This window comes from Octopus bimaculoides, chromosome 16 (genome assembly GCF_001194135.2).
Source record: "Octopus bimaculoides isolate UCB-OBI-ISO-001 chromosome 16, ASM119413v2, whole genome shotgun sequence".
NCBI classification, from domain to species: Eukaryota; Metazoa; Mollusca; class Cephalopoda; order Octopoda; family Octopodidae; genus Octopus; species Octopus bimaculoides.
Window position 1 is genome coordinate 35,533,223 of NC_068996.1, and position 15,886 is coordinate 35,549,108.

The 15,886-nt window shown below is 35.4% G+C and overlaps 1 protein-coding gene across 1 annotated transcript in view; it reads left to right on the forward strand.

Moving 5' to 3' along the window:
• Positions 1-4,194: 4,194 nt before the first annotated feature.
• Positions 4,195-15,886, forward strand: part of LOC106883931 (titin) — a 48,477-nt gene continuing 36,785 nt past the window's right edge. The window contains exon 1 of the mRNA XM_052973703.1: positions 4,195-4,339. The gene's annotated coding sequence lies outside the window, so the exon portion shown is untranslated. The remainder of the gene's footprint in view (positions 4,340-15,886) is intronic.

Consider the following 15,886-nt stretch of genomic DNA (forward strand, 5'->3'; position numbering starts at 1 on the left):
TATATATATGTATGTATATATATATATACATATATATATATATATTTTTCTCTGCTCATTTGCCATCTTCTTTACTGTGTATACTGTATTTTTTTAGTACCTGCACTACAGAGTTTGTCAAGTCCTCAGTGAGATGGGTTTAAAGACACTCAATTTTATTTTACCTCTAATAATTTACAAATCAGTTTTTAGGATGGAATGTGGGGAGAGGAGCCTTTCAATGTATTATTAGTGCTTAAGAGTGTGATTCAGAGAAAATTGCATATCCTAAGATAAGTACTTTGCTTGGGTTATGTGACGAAGGAAAGGAATAGGAGAGAGTGATGACAGCAGATAATCTAGAGTGAAAGAAGAAAAAGTATGATGGTAGTGACAGAGTTATTGGTATAAAGACAGAAGCAGATTGATGGGGATTGATGTCCACAAGGTGGATGTGACAATAAAAGTAGCTCTGGGGGAGAGAGAGTGATGGCTGGCAGTGTAGAAATGGTGAAGTTAAGATGTACTAAGTAGAGGCAGATGCTTCTACATAGGCCTAGTGACGGGTGAATGTAATAGGGTGATGAAAGATTGATGCAAGTCTTTTATGCATAGACCTAGTATAAAGAGTGAGGGAGATAGAGCTGAGGATAGTGGCCAGGGAGTGGGGTGACTGAATGTGGGTACATCCTGTACCGTTCATTGTAATTATGAGCAGCACATGTTCAAGTGAGTTGAATAATAGTGGAATGTGAGTAATAGAAAGATATGATTCACTGGAAAGAGATGATGGAAGATGCGCAGCAAGTAGACGAGAGAGAAGTCAACAATGTAGAGAATGATAAACTAAATACACACACACACTATATATTGGGTCATCCCATAAATGCAGTCGTTTTATACTTTTTTATTCTTCAAAAGTGAGATAAACAAAGTTCTTTTTTAATCTAAAATATACTCTCCTTCATTTTCTACAATGCTCTTCCATCTATCTGCTAGACTTGCAAGGCTCTTCTTCCAAAATTCACCTTGTCTGTGATGAAAAGTACTCCTCCAGTATTGTTCTGACCTTGTCTACAGAATTCATATTTTTTCTGTCCAAATGATGTGGAATAAATAATAATCAGATGGGGGCAATATCTGGCGAATATCGTGAGTGGGGTATCGTTTCCCATTCAAACTGCTCCAGCCTTTGGAACGTCATCCTTGCTGTATGTGGCCGAACATTATCCTGATGGAAGAACACCTTTTGTTTTGAAACCAATGATGGTTGTTTTTCTTCTTGCACAGATGTCGATGAATGGTTGAATGACCAAATCCAAGCTTCTCTGCTAGTTGCTCAACAGTTATGATGGGATTTTGCAGGACATTCTTCCCAAGCTCTACAGATCTTCCAGGATGAGGCTCGTCTTCTAGGCTGTAGTTTTTGGCTCAGAATTTCTGGAACTACTGTTGACACTGGCTTATGCTTATTATCCGACCCCCATATTCCTTGCACTTTCCATTGCTTTGTTGCCTTTATTGAACTCATAAAGCAAAATATGCTGAATATACTCCTTTATTACTTCCATTACAGCTTTGAAAAAATAGTTGTCAAAATCGAACTGCACTCTTCAAATCTTGCACTAAGAATAAGGGCAAGGTAAAATCACTACCTGCTTTTATAGCAAGTTGATGCAGGTAGTTTATCCCATTCCATACTACTTTTAGTTCATGCAATTGAAAAATCCACATTATTTATGGGATGACCCAATATTTATCCATATGTGTGCGTTTGTCTGTGTTGGTGTCTGCTTGTTTTGACGAGGCATGATATTGCATAACAAGCATCACCCTCATAAAAGTGGTGCTATTTCATCTCCAGTTTTCTTTGTTAAATAAGTCTGATCCTGGGAAAATATTACCTTGCTTAGAAACAGGTGAGGGTTGGCAAAAGGAAAGGCATCCAGCAGTATAAAAAAAATTTGCCTCAACGTATTCCATGAAAGTATGGAAAAGAAGACGAAGGAACGATGATATATACACCCTGTGTACGTAAGCGTATTTGTGTGTGTGTTTATAGATACAAATCTAAAATTCACAGATACAAATCCTAAATAATGATTTCATTTATAATAATAATAATAATAATAATAATAATAATAATAATAATGATTTCAAATTTTGCCATAAGAGCAGCAATTTGGTGGGAGGGGCTGAGTCGATTACATCGACTTCAGTGTTCAACTGGTACTTATCCTATCGTCCTGAAAGGATGAAAGGCAAAGTCGACCTCACAATAATAATAATATATAAATTTATATATACATACATATATGTATGTATGTATATATGTATGTATGTGTGTGTGTGTGTGTGTGTAATATATCATACACATGCATATATAATTATCATCGTGAAATGACTGTGTGTACACATATACACAATTGTTTTATTAGAAAATAAAGAAAAACCTTATAATCTAAAGAAACTCGTAATTCTCTGCGTCTGATAAAAATAAAGGTAAATACAATTCGGCAAAAATACGTTTAATTCATGTCTTGAGGAGAGGTGAGTGTCGATGTTTTCAGCAGGAACTGTTGAATTTACCAAATTTTTCACATGTTTCATATAACTGTTAGTTTCAACACGCAACTACTATTGCCGCTGTGTGCGCGGGCACATGCAAGCAGTCATGTCTATATCTGCACTAAGACTTTATGTGAGCTTGGAGATCCATTATTGATCTCGAAGCACACAAAGTTATAAATAACAGCATGTAAATATTGGGTTGAAAATGCTTACATACTCTTTTTTTTTATAGCTCTTTATGTCTGCTTCGAGGTCCCCTATTTCCCAAAATAAAATAATTATTTCACATTCTCTCAAAAGTTTATGAAATTCTTATATCAATAATGTTTATCTGTCGAGGGGTTCAAACAGACAGCTTATTTCCTCGCCTTGAAACAGTCGTATAGTTTACATTTACTAATAATTAAATCTTAGTGGTAATTATGCTAATGAATATTAATTAAAGTATAGGTGTCGAATGTCAAAGTACGAAGAGATTTACATAACTGAACGTATATATAGCTATGTGCCTAGATTGGTTGACTATCTACAGTATATATATATATATATATATATATATATATATATATATATATATCTTTTCGTTTTATGAATTGTTTGTTCGTTGATTTAACGGCATTCGACTATGTATGTGTGTGCATGTATAGGCCTAATATATATGTGTATGTATAATATATATATGTATAGACTATATATATGTATTCGTAAATCTAACGATGTAATTACTAAAATAAGTTTCGATTTGGCTACGTTTTTACTATAAGGGCAAGGAATTTGGTGGTTGTTTCCTAGTAGGAAAGAATTTTTGTCCCAAAGATTTATTCAATTTTTTTACATTTTTGCAAGCACCCCCCACTCCCGCCCGTCCCTATTCAAATTTGTACCCGTTTCCCGTAAATTTCTACTTTTGCACCCGTCACGCGTGCAACAGTAAAAAAGGGAAAAAAATATATTTACAAAGAATGACTGCTAACATTCGAAGAAAGGCAATATTATTCGTCTGGGAGGAAACGACAAGTGTGTTTTAAATTACAGTTGGTAAAACCGGATCTAAATTTTTCAATGTAAAGGTGATAGAAGACATTAATTTAAATTTTGAAAGAAATACTATAGCCATGAATGAGATAGACAGATGTTTATGGTGTAATGTGTTAATATCTGTTTAGAAATATGCTGTGCGTTCAAATAATAATTTGAACAGGTGGTTGGCTAGCAATTGAGTGACTTGTCAATTTCGTAGAATGGAAGTGTTGATATTGAAAGACAAAACCGATAGGAGTATATAATGTATTCGTTTGTCTTTCAATATCTAATATCATTTTCATACCACATGCATCAGGACTCGATAGAACTGTTAAAGATAGCAGACAATTCTTCACTAAATCACACCCTAATGTTCTTTTGTTTTTTTTTTGTAAAGAAATAAAACCAAAACAACACATTGCAAATTGTAAGGTTGGAGTGTCACTGATGGTAGGTTTGCGCGATCATGACTGACCTAGGGTTAAATAATATAAGCGATATATATATGTGTGCGTGTGTTTAGTAGACATGCAGATTAAAGTGATATAAAGATAGAAACAGAGGCAAGGTATATAAAAGCGACAGATAGTTTACATTGATAAAGAAACAGAGAGCGCTTTTGTGTGACTACGTTAGTAATGGCTGACTCTTTCACACGATGTTTAACTGCAATTAGCACAGTTAAAGACTTCCATTAGCACTGGACATTAAAGCCAGAGACGTCAGATTACGGCAAGTGGAAGGAACGGATTGACAGCTTATTTCGGTAGGAATTGCAAGAGTTATCTATTGACCAGGTGGGAAAAGAAGGGGAGTCACTCTAATTTTATCTTTCTAACAAACTATGAATCAATTATTTTGTAGTGCGTGCCTACATGCGTGTGAGAAAAGAAAGTGTGTCTTATGTATTTCAGAAAAAGTGAATGAAGGTGTATGTTAGTCTGTATATTATGATAAATAACAATGTTTGCTTTCTCGAGTAATAATAGTGTTTGTGTATACAATTAGCGCGTTATGGGTAAGAGCTTATTGTATATAACGCCCAGGTACTCTGCAACTTGTCGGAGAAGGTTAAAAGAAGGGATAGAATGTAGTAAAAGTCAAGTAAAGAAAGACAGCAATGATAGGATGAAACGAGGGAAAACAAAGATTGTATGCTTATGTGAATAATTATTCGATGTAATAGTATCGCAAAAAATAACTGACATCATTTTTAATAGATAGATTAATAAATATAAAAGCTCAAACACATGCACAACACTCACAAAACACATATGTTCAACTATATGAGTATTCATGCGTTATTTGCTTCTCTTGTATATAACAAGGCTGAAAAATAACGACTAATGTTATACATTTATACAAACACACACTCACATATAAATACACATCGTGTATTTTTACACACACACACGCACACACGTTTGGGTTTATTGGGGCATACATATTTATGTAGGTATGCTGTTTTTCAGTTTCGATGTTCAGTTCAATAAATATGCGAAAATTGATTACACATCATAAGCCATCATTATTATCGTCGTCGTCGTCATCACCATCATTATCATTACTATTGCTACTCTGTTTTTTTCTAAACTGGATTCTTAACTCGTACAACACTAAAATATGTTATTCACATCGCTTTATATTTCCTACTTCAGGACATACAGTATATATAAGTGTATGTCCTTCCTAACAACAACCAGTGATGGCTGGCTAGGTTTATCATGACACCACCTGCAGTAGTTGGGTTAATATACCTGTATGTCCTTCCTAACATCAACCAGTGAGAGCTGGGTAGGTAAATCATGACATTGCAAGTAGCTAGGCTTTATATACCCGCATGTCCTTTGTTCATATTTAAGAATCTATCATTCCATATATGTGGCTTAACTCTTAACATCTCATTGTAGAAAATATTCTAATGGTTTCTCAGTTTTCATATTTTTTGAATATGTATTTTGTGAATAGCAAGTATTTAGCTACTTATTTTTAACATTTTATTAAAATTGTGATATTAATTAGTCAATTTCTTGCAGCTGAATTTATTAATATGTGAGTTGTTGGTCCTTGAATTGTTCTCCCCAACTTTTTTTATTTTTCCAAAAGAAAATCAACTACAAATAATTTCAAATGCATTTTGATCAGGGTAGGATGGATATCATCATCATCATCATTATCATTATCATTTTAATATCCACTTTCTCATGCGTCAGATAAAATTTGTTGAGGTGGATTTTTCTATGGCTGGATACCTTCCCTGTCACCAACCATCACCTGTTTCCTAACAAAGTAATATTTCCCCCATTAATAGGCATTTTTTCCACTAAAGATTAGAAATAAAAGACACTGCTCACATGATGGTGATAGCCATCATGCAAAGCCAAGGTAAGGAGACAGAAACACACACATGCACCCCCCCCCCACACACACATACACACATACGTACACATATATATACATACATATACAAACACATGCCCACATAAACACATACAGGCATACATTAACACGTGTATGCATACATGCATGAATACATACATACATACATAAACATAATATATTTAAACACATACATACATACATGTACACATACATAAATATACACACACATACATGCATACATACATGCACGCATGCATAAATACATAAACACATACATGCATACATATATGCAGACACACATACATAAACACATGCATGCATACATACATACATACATACATAAATACATACATACATGCATACATCCCAAATCATCTCTCACTCTGCCTATATATTTCTGTAATCTCTATCCACCCCTCACTTTCTGTTCTTCTCTCCCCATTCACTTCTACTTAACTTTTATCTTTAGTGTTCACCCTAATACATCACCACCATCATTGTTTAATGTCCATTTTCAATGCTGGCATGAGTTGGACAGTTTAACAGGAGCTGGCAAGTCAAAGGGCTACACCAAGCCCCAGTCATCTGTTCTGGCATGTTTTCTACAGCTGGATGCTCACCTTAATGTGAACCACTTTACTGAGTGTACTTGGTGCTTTTTTATGTGGTGCGAGCACCGGTGCCTTTTGCATGGTGCTGGCACCATTGTTTTTATGTCTCTCTCTCCAGCTCCATCCTGGTTACTCTCACTCTCTCTCTTCTAAAATACAAATAACCATGGCTATTTGTGTTTTAGAAGAGAGAGTGAGAAAAGTTACAAATATCAACAAATAAATGTATTCGAGGTTTGGGTGTTGGGAAAAAAAGACAGTGAGCTGTCAGAATCATTAGCATGCTGGGAAAAATGCTTAGCAGCATTTTGTCTGTCTTGAGACTCTGAGTTCAAGTTCTGCCAAGATTGACTTTGTCTTTGATCCCTTTTGGAAGTCAATAAAATAGGTACCGGTTGACCAGGGTTAATGTAATCAGCTTATCTCCTTCCCCTGAACTTGCTGGCCTTATGCTAAAATTTGAAACCGATCAATATTTGTAATTTTAAAAATAATACACAATTATGTTTTTTTCTAGAATTACAAATGTCTTATACTTCAGAGTAATCAAACCCACTGGATAATCCTCTAGACAGTCATCTGACCTTCTAGAAATCTCAGTCTAATCCCCTTCATGTTGCATCATACCATCTTGAAAAAAAGATGAAATGGTCACTGCTCATACATCTGCTTCATTAAGGCAGGCCTTAATAACTATGACAATTTCAGGAGATAACAACTCATGTATACAAGATACCAAACCAGCTTTCTCATTCTAGAATACATAATTTTGCATTCTGTTGCACACAACCTCATATTCTTTCATAAAAACCTTTCATTCTGTCATAAGTAACCTTTTGTTTAATCATACACCAACTCTCATTCTATTATTCATAATTTCATTCTGTTGTACATGACCTCTTGTTCTATCACACATAACTTCTTCAATCATATATAAGCTTGTGCTCAACTTCATATAATCTCTCAGTTTTAAGTCCTTTATCTTTTATCTTTTACTTGTTTCAGTTATGGGACTGTGGCCATGCTAGAGTACTGCCTTTGAGGGTTTAGTCAGAAAAATTGACCCCAGTACTTAAAGTTTGGTACTTATTCTATCAGTCTGTTTTGCTGAACGGCCAAGTTATGGGGATGTAAACAAACCAACACCTATTGTTAAGTGGTGAGGCAGACAGTCAGACAGACACACACACACACACACACACACACACACACACACACGTAAAGCTACTATTTAGTGTTTTAAAAGGCAGTCTCTATTGTCAGGGGTCATTTAGCTCAATGATATAGAGTACTCAGCTACAGTTGAAAGGTCCTGAGTTCGTTTGTCTGTAGCAGCTACTGGCTATTTTTTTTCCATCTATGGGAGTATTTTTACCTGATTTTCTAAAAGTTATTTTCACAGCTGCATTCAAGATTTCTTTAATTTTTAAAAGTATGTCATGCACTTGACACATCAATGTTTGTTTATAAAAATGTCCTCACATGTCAAAAAGCTATTATTTAGTATTATAAAAGACAGTATCTGTTGTCACACATACATGCATATGATGGGCTTCTTTCATCATAAAGCTTTGGTTGGCCCAAGGCTATAGTAGAAGACACTTGCCCTTGCAGTGTGACCGAACCCGTGAAACTGTGTGGTTGGGAAGCAAACGTCTTATTAATATTTATGTTTAAATTAAAAGTTTCCAAAAATATTTTTTTAGAACACATGGATAGTATATTTTTCATATTAATAAACTCTTAATTTTCATCAGTATAATGTACTTTTAAATGAAAGTACACACCCACTCCATTTAGGCATCACCGTCATCTTTATTTAAGTTGGTGTGTGATTAATTATATTGAAAGCTAGTACTTTATTTGGTAGGCTGCAGGAGAGGCTGTGGAAAAATAGGCATGTTTCTATGTATGTCAAGTGTAAAGTATACCAGGCTATAGTACTCTCTTCTGTTGTATGGAGCTGAAACTTGGACAGTCTGTAAAGCCTAAGTAGATAAGTTATACTCATATTTGATGAAACAGATGTGACAAATTATGAATATCACTCTTTTTGATAAGATCAAGGGAAAAAAGCTCCTACAGCTTGCTGGTCTGCCTTTTATGATGGAAATCCTCATTGCTAGAAATTTACATTGGTTGGGTCATGTACACAGGATCCCCAGATAACTCCTTTACTCCCAATTATGCAAAGGGAAAAGAAACCAGGGAAGACCTAGATTGAGATACAACCTCACTACAAAAAAGGAATATGAAGTGGAAAGAAATTGATCATTATAAATGGCAAACTCAAGCAAAGAATCAACCAGTATTGAGAAAGCACATCAAATCATGCTAAGTAAGTCCATGAACGGTCATAGGTGCGACGACTGACTGCAGATATTAATATAATAATATATGCATATAAATGTATATGTTTGTGTGTGTGTGTGTGTATGTAGAATTTACATTGGTTGAGTTATGTACACAGGATGGACAACAGCAAATTTCTCAGACAAATCCTTTACTCCCAACTATGCAAAGCAAAAAGAAACCATGGAAGACCCTAAACTGAAATTCAAAGATACTGCAAAAAGGAATTGGTTATAATAAATAGCAAAAATCAAGCAAAAGAACCAACCAGTATAGAGAAAGTGTATCAAATCATGTCAAAACCATGAATGACAACAGATATTAATATAATAATATATGTATATAAATGTATATGTTTGTGTGTGTGTAGAATTTACATTGGTTGAGTTATGTACACAGGATGGACAACAGCAAATTTCTCAGACAAATCCTTTACTCCCAACTATGCAAAGCAAAAAGAAACCATGGAAGACCCTAAACTGAAATTCAAAGATACTGCAAAAAGGAATTGGTTATAATCATCATCATCATCATCATCATCGTTTAGCGTCCGCTTTCCATGCTAGCATGGGTTGGACGATTTGACTGAGGACTGGTGAAACCGGATGGCAACACCAGGCTCCAGTAGAATTTATGTTGGTTGGGCTATGTACACAGCATGGACAACAGCAAATTCCCCAGACTAATCCTTTACTCCCAATTATGCAAAGGGGGAAAAAAAACCAAGGAAGCCCTAGACTGAGATTCAAAGATATTGGATAAAGGAATATAAAGTGGAAAGGAATTGATCATAAATAAATGGTAAACTCAAGTGAAAAACCAACCAGTATGGAGAAAGCTTATCAAGTCATGCTAAAGTCATTAATGGTCATCATCACGGCAACTGACAGCAGATAATTATGCTGAATACGACAGCTGTGAATGGAAGTATCTTACTGAAAAATCCAAACATTTGAAACATTGAAACATTCCATATAGTGAATTATGTTGATGCAAACAACTTTTAAAAACTTAGTATTTCATGGTGACCCTTAATTTCTCCTAAATTATTGAAACCCTCTATGTGAACTGACCCCCAGTTATCATTATACGACTTCTTATATCATGAATGTCTTAGAATATTTAAGACAATATTGTCTAATGCAATGGTTCTCAACCAGGGTACACATATCCGTTGGTGGTCCATATAAAATTTTATTGTTAAAATTTATGTGCTACAAATTGCTTATATTTCTACAGTACACAAAATATTTAATGATTTTTTTTATGCATCATCATCATCATCATCATCATGTACTTAATAATATTTAACAGTAGAATGTTTTTTTTATGCACATTGAATGGCTATGGGGGTCCAGTAGAGTAAAATAGGAATCGAGGGGGTCCATAGGCAAAAAATGGTTGACAACCACTAGTCTAGCACGTCCTTTTCTTTATAATGACAGCAACAGCATATGATTTGAGGAAATTTGCCTCCTATTTCTAACAGGGTAAGTGACTACAGAGAAGCTTCTAATCTTTGTAGCATTGCAAAATTAGGATAATGGTGGTTTATCTGAGAAATGAGCCCAGTGAGGTGGAGTGGCTGTTGCAGCAGCAAGTGTTATTGGTCATTCCCAACAACAACGCCATTGCAGTCATGACTATGGGTACAGCTGAGCTCACCATTTGTTCTGGTGTGTACAACCCATCGTTCCTCCTCCGTCTTCTGCCGCTTCATCATTCCCAGCCCTGCTTTTTTTTTTCTCTCTCTCTTTCTTTGTAATTAAATTGTGATAATTAAAGTTTATTTATGGTCCATTTGAAAACATGACTTAACTCCATTTGCCGAAGAATGCAATGTTTATATCTGGAAGCTCATGTTTAGTAGTTTTTCTTAGCAACTAGAGAAACCATTGTTTGTTGTTCATGTTGTTGCTGTTGTTTCTTGTGATTCAAATAACTAGTTCTATTTCAGTCCAGCAACAGCAAATAGTGGTATTTTGTATGACAATTCTTGAGGGTTTCACAACTGGAAACCTTTGATAGTTAGTTATGTTTTATCTTGTATTCCATTAAGTTTTAAGCATTTCTTCCTATTTTACAACTTGTTATATAGAATTATCAAAAAAAATTAGCGATTATTTATTTTCATATGTGATGTTTGTTTTCATATAAAACAAACATCAGAAGAATTTATTTAAATGATAAACATTTAAAAATATTTCAGTATATACAGCTATACACAAGCTGCATAACATGTACACATACACACACACACATTTGCGTACACACATGCTCACATATTTCCATCATCATCATAATTGCCATTAATTATCTACGAATATGGATTGATAAGGTTTTCAGTGTAATATTTCAGCATATCTTTGGTGTTGTACCATTTTGTTATATCTTAAAGCAATGAGCTTGTTGGATTGTTTACATGTCATACAAAATGTTCAATGGCAGTTCTTCCAGTTTTACACTGCGTGTTCAAATTCCACCATGGTTGACTTTGCCTTTCATTCTTTCATGGTCAATAAAGTGTCAGTTGGGCATTGGAAATTATGTAATCGACTAAAGTTTCTGGCATTGTGTCTATAGTAGAAATAATTACTTTGTTTTATTTTATTTTATCTATCACAGATGCATCAATGCAAAACATTACTTCACCAAATCTCCCTCACACCCCATCCTCCCAGCTTAAGAAAGAATACATTGATAACATAGTCCTAAGTTCCCCAAATGTAGAGAAAAAAGATGGAATGACCTTTGATCTTGGTTGAAATGCTTTTGATCAAAAGTCTGCTCAATTAGGATTGACCTGGGATTAAACAACAACTGTTGTCAGAACAAGATACCATTCTCTCATTATTTCATTGACCCATGAATTTTTGCTATCTTTTTCTTTCTTTATATTTCCATTCCAAACTATATCTCCCCACCCCAAGTGCTTATTAAGGGACCTAAGTAATTTAAATTGCTTGTGGTTTGTAGTTAATTTATCCAAGCTGTTGAAATATTTCTTTTCATATAACCTACTACCCTTAGTTACTCCTAAATATCAGACATATGTGAAATCTTGATCCTCCATCACACTATCAGAATGTCCACATTGTTCATTCTGTGTCATCTGCTCACACTCAGTATCTACTCCTTTCCTCTGTACTATGCATTGAGTGAAATAATCTTAAACTCCCTCTTGGTATTACTTTGGGCTTTTGGACTCTAGACTATTCTTTCAAATTTAGAAGTTAACCCTTTAACATTCAGGTTTCTTTCTGAAATATAATGCCTATTTATTCACATTGTCTTGAAGTAGTCATGCATTATCTTGTAGCTTCAAGATTTCAATGGTGTCTTTGTATATTTTTAGAATAACATTGTAGTGTAGGTGTGAGAGGTTGGATCTAGTCAGTTTTAACATAAAACAGGTAGAATATTTGGGTCAAATATGGCCAGAATAAATGCTAAAGGGTTACAAATATTTCTATAGCTCAGATGCAAGCATGGTTATTTGGTTGAGAAGTTTTCTTTCCAACCACATGGTTTTGAGTTCAGTTCCACTGTGAGCAACTTGGGTAAGTTGTCTCCTCTACAATAACCCTGGGTCACCCAATGCCTTGTGAAAAGATTTAGTAGACAGAAACTGAAAGGGGAATGTTGTATGCATGTGAGTGAGTGTCTGAGTATATGTGAATTTTTCTTTATATCTATAATCGCTTGTACAATATGGGTGGTGCTGTCAGTTTCTTCTGCTCAGTCACTTTGTCATAACAAAAACTTTTTAATCATTTCATGCCATTAAAGCCATGTGGAATAAGAGATCCCTTATTTGAAAAACGGGTGTTACTGTCAAAAAGAGCACACAGTTGTGAAAATAATGTCTCGGATAAAATTGTTCATTCAACACATGCGAGCAAGAACATGTAAAGTGAGCAAACAAATTAATGAAAGTTCCTTGATAAACTCTCTTACAAGACTGAAGCCACCTGCATATGAAGTCTCAAAAAAGTAAATAGTTCTCGGCCAATGCACATGTTCTTTTTTGTACATACAAGCGTGGCTTTGTGGTAAGAAGTTTGCTTCCCAACCACATGCTTCTGGGTTCAGTCCCACTGTGTGGCATCTTGGGCAGGTGTCTTCTACTATAGCCTCAGGTGAACTTAAACCTTGTGAGTGAATTTCATAAACAGAACCTGGAAGAAGCCCATCATAATTCTGTGTGTGTGTGTGCATGTATGTCTTTGTCCTCTCCCCTCCACCGATTGACAACTGGTGAGCATGTGTTTAAGTTCCTGTAACTTAGTGGTTTGGCAAAAGAGATTGATAGAATTTTAAAAAATGATAAGTACAGGTCTTAATTCATACATGGTTACAGTCAACTGACTGAAACAAGCAAAAGACAAAAGATAACTTATTTATTGCCAGCAGGAAGGACAATAATGAAGAGAGGAAAACCAAGGGTAGGAGCTCAGCTAAACACTCTCATGAGCTGACTAACAATTTATGTCTAGTCTTGCTTACAGTATTCTTATTTAAGGGCTGAACTGCTTTCTCAAGGCCAACTATCCAGCCTCTCCCCACCCTCTCTCTCTCTCTCTCTCACACACACACACACACACACACACACACACACACACACACAGTGTGTCCAAAAGCATTGCAAATGAATTTGGTAGACAAAAACTAAAAGAAGCCTGTCACATAAATATATGTCCCTTTAGCAATTAAATCAGCAACATCATACCCAAATATTCTACCTGGTTTACATTCAAACCAGCCAGCTCTGGCATTTTAAACCTATCCTACAATGTCATTCTATAAACAAACAGTCATATCATTAAAATCTCAAAGCATTGAGATAAGGCATGATTAATTCAAAATAATATAAATACATAAGTATTACATTTGACAGATTATTCTGAATGTTGAAGAGTTAAATATATATATATACTCACATGCACACACACACACATATATATGTGTGTATATATACTCACACACATATATGTATATACATATAGGTGCAGGCATAGCTGTGTGGTAAGAAGCTTGCTTCCCAACCACGTGGTTCCAGGTTCAGTTCCACTGTGTGGCACCTTGAGCTAGTGTATTCTACGATAGCCTTGGGCTGAGCATAGCCTTGTTAGTGAATTTGTTAGGCAGAAACTGAAAGAAGTCTGTTGTGTACATATATATATATTTGTGTGTCTGTGTTTGTCCCCCGACCATCACTTGGCAACCAATGTTGATGTGTTTACATCCCCATAACTTAGAAGATCAGCAAAAGAGCCCGATAGAATAAGTACTAGGCTTACAAAGAATAAGTCCTGGGGTCGATTTGTTTGATTAAAGGTGTTGCTTCAGCATGGCCACAGTCAAAATGACTAAAACAAGTAAAAGAATAAAAGAATACATATATGAAAATACATACAAAAATCGTTTTCCAGTTTCCACCAACCAAATTCACTCGTAAGGTTTTGGTCAGGTCAAGGTTACAATAAAAGCACTTACTTATAGCGCCACTCAGTGAGACTGAATCCAAAGTCACAGAGTTGTGGAATGCACTTCTTAACCAAAGAAACATGCCTATTCAGCCTCAGGCTGACCAAAGCCTTGTGAGTGAATTTAGTAAAGAGAAACTAAAAGAAGCCTGTCGTATGCATATACTAACACAGATACAAGGACACACACATAAATATATACTAAATATATATATATGTGTGTGTGTGTGTGTGTGTGTCTTTGTGTCTGTGTTTGTCCCCCACCATTACTTGACAACTGATGTTGGGTGTATTTTCGTCACCATAATTTAGCAGCTCGGCAAAAGGGACCAATAGAATAAGTACTAAACTTACAAAGAATAAGTCCTGGGGTCGATTTGTTCAGCTAAAACCATTTATGTTAGTGCCCCAGCATGGCCTCATCAAATGACTGAAACAAGTGCAAGACTACGAAAATATACATTTTTCATCATCATCATCATCATCATCATCATCATTGTTTAATCTCCATCTTCCATACTGCCAGGATCTGGACAATTCAATGAGATGCAATGGGCCAGAGAGCTACAGTTTCTTTTGTGTCTTCTTTGGCATAATTTCTATGGCTGGTTGCTCTTCCTACTGCCAGTCCTTACACTCTGTACAGGATTCTTTTCCTCTTGGAATCAACACAAGTGAAGTCACCAAGTAACTCACGTGTCATCATTGTCATCGTCATCATCGTCAATGTCATTATCACTGTCACCGTCATCATCATCATCGTCATCATCATCTTATATACTATATCTATATTACATATAAGGCTGCAGGCTGAGAGAATCATCAGCATATCGGATAAAGTGATTAGCAACATTTCTCCCACCACTTTATATTGTAAGTTCAAATCCTCCTGATGTCATCTTTGCCTTCCGTCCATATCCCTTCAAGGTCGATAAAATAAGTCACCAGTCAAGTATTATGGTCAATGTAATCAACTCACCTCCACTCCCTAAAATTGCTGTCCTTGTGCTAACATTTCATACAATTACACATAAATGCGTAAATACACAATCATTATCTTCATCATTAAACGTCCATATGTTGACATGGGCTGGGGGTGCTTTAATGTCTACTTTGGACTACATTGTGCTCTAGTATCTGCTTTGGCATAATTTCTATAGTAGGATATCCTTCCAAACACTTTACAGTAAGTACTGAGTCACTTTTTTCATACCACTATCACTATTGAGGTTGCCATGCAGCTTGCAAGACTATAAAGCATGCAGGAGTTTATATATATATATATATATATATATATATATATAAGCAATGTTAATTCTCTAAATGAAGTATTAACAGTAACTGCACGATAAAGTGTAGTATATTGCCACTTAAGTGTGGCTGACCCCTAGGGGTGGATGTTACTGTTGCTTTTAGCCCCAGGAGGACATCTCCCTTGGCAAACAGGACACAGTAGTGTGTCGATAAGCCAGCTGGAGGAGA